The sequence below is a fragment of the Petromyzon marinus genome, unplaced genomic scaffold (genome assembly GCF_048934315.1).
Source record: "Petromyzon marinus isolate PM22_M1 ecotype Great Lakes invasive population unplaced genomic scaffold, UKy_Petmar_22M1.pri1.0 PM_G_Scaffold_71, whole genome shotgun sequence".
Taxonomy (NCBI): domain Eukaryota; kingdom Metazoa; phylum Chordata; class Hyperoartia; order Petromyzontiformes; family Petromyzontidae; genus Petromyzon; species Petromyzon marinus.
Window position 1 is genome coordinate 5001 of NW_027423026.1, and position 2500 is coordinate 7500.

Sequence of the window (2500 nt, forward strand, 5' to 3'; positions counted from 1 at the left end):
GCACTCAAAAAATGTGATATTTTTCACGGAGAGACCCCGTGAAACGCTAGAAGTGGGCGGGGATGTCTCTCTTGTGGCTCACGGGGCTGTTAGGGTGGCACAGAAATCCCTCGGAATGGGAAAACGGGTCATTTTCGTGTCGCCACATTGCATACGAACCGCATGAAACTTCCAGAGGCATTTGCAGCAGGAATGCATGTGCACTCAAAAAAGTGAATATTTCTCACGGATAGACCCCGTGATACGCTAGAAATTGGCGGGGATGTCTCTCTTGTGGCTCACGGGGCTGTTAGGGTGGCACAGAAATCCCTCGGAATGGGAAAACGGGTCATTTTCGTGTCGCCACATTGCATGCGAACCGCATGCAACTTCCAGAGGCATTTGCAGCAGAAATGCATGTGCAGTCAAAAAAAAATTGATATTTTTCACGGATAGACCCCGTGAAACGCTAGAAATTGGCGGGGATGTGTCTCTTGTGGCTCACGGGGCTGTTCGGGTCGCACAGAAATCCCTGGGAATGGGAAAACGGGTCATTTTCGTGTTGCCACATTGCGTACGAACCGCATGAAACTTCCAGAGGCATTTGCAGCAGGAATGCATGTGCACTCAAAAACTTCTATATGTTTCACGGATAGACCCCGTGAAACGCTAGAAATTGGCGGGGATGTGTCTCTTGTGGCTCACGGGGCTGTTAGGGTGGCACAGAACTCCCTCGGAATGGGAAAAGGGGTCATTTTCGTGTTGCCACATTGCATAGGAACGCCATGAAACTTCCAGAGGCATTTGCAGCAGAAAGGCACGTGCACTCAAAAATTTTAATATTTTTCACGCATAGACCCCGTCAAACGCTAGAAGTTGGCGGGGATGTCTCTCTTGTGGCTCACGGGGCTGTTAGGGTCGCACAGAAATGCCTCGGAATGGGAAAACGGGTCATTTTTGTGTGGCCACATTGCATAGGAACGGCATGAAACTTCCAGAGGCATTTGCAGCAGGAATGCATGTGCACTCAAAAACGTCTATATTTTTCACGGATAGACCCCGTGAAACGCTATAAATTGGCGGGGATGTCTCTCTTGTGGCTCACGGGCGCTGTTAGTTAGGGTCGCACAGAAATCCCTCGGAATGGGAAAAGGGGTCATTTTCGTGTTGCCACATTGCGTACGAACGGCATGAAACTTCCAGAGGCATCTGCAGCAGAAATGCATGTGCACTCAAAAACGTCTATATTTTTCACGGATAGACCCCGTGAAACGCTAGAAATTGGCGGGGATGTGTCTCTTGTGGCTCACGGGGCTGTTAGGGTCGCACAGAAATCCCTCGGAATGGGAAAACGGGTCATTTTCGTGTTGCCACAATTGGCATACGAACGGCATGAAACTTCCAGAGGCATTTGCAGCAGAAATGCATGTGCACTCAAAAACGTGAATATTTTTTCACGGATAGACCCCGTCAAACGCTCGAATTTGGCGGGGATGTTTCTCTTGTGGGTCACGGGGCTGTTCGGCTCGCACAGAACTCCCTTGGTCCACCTGATTCGTGCATACAGGCAGCAACTAAAACTCTGTAAACCTGCTGTGAGGACATCTAAACAGTGGACCAGTGAGGCTGTGGAAGATTTGCGGGCGTGCTTAGACTGTACTGACTGGGATATGTTCACGACTGCTACCAATAGTCTGGATGAACTCACAGAGGCTGTGTACATCAGCTTCTGTGAGGACTGCTGTATCCCAACACGTACCAGGGTGAACTTTAACAACAACAAGCCCTGGTTCTCAGCAAAGCTCAAAAGGTTGAGGTTGGAGAAGGAGGAAGCGTTTAGGAGTGGGGATAGAGACAGATTCAAGGAGTCGAAGAACAGGTTTAGCAAAGCGGTGAGAGAGGCTAAACGACTGTACTCAGAGACACTAAAACACCAGTTCTCTACTAACGACGCTGCTTCTGTCTGCCAAAGGGCTCAGGCACATCACCAACTACAAACCCAGAGCGCCCCACACCACTAACGACTCCCGCCTAGCCAACGACCTGAACGAGTTCTACCGTAGATTTGAAAGACAATTGGACTGTCCTGAACCACCCCTTCCCACCCAAGAGGCCCCATCCCCCACCCATACTACAGAAACGACTCTCTCCTTTCAGGAGGGAGAAGTTAATGGGCTTTTCAAGAGGCAGAATCCACGCAAAGCAGCCGGGCCGGACTCTGTCTCTCCAGCCACCCTCAGGCACTGCGCTGGCCAGCTGTCTCCGGTGTTCACCAACATCTTTAACACCTCCCTGGAGACATGCCATGTACCAGCCTGTCTCAAGTCCTCCACCATCATCGCTGTGCCCAAAAAGCTAAGGCCAACAGGACTAAATGATTACAGACCGGTCGCCCTTACATCTGTGGTAATGAAGTCTTTTGAGCGCCTGCTCCTGGCACACCTCAAAGCCATCACAGACCCTCTCCTGGACCCCCTTCAGTTTGCCTACAGAGCCAACAGGTCTGTGGACGACGCAGTTA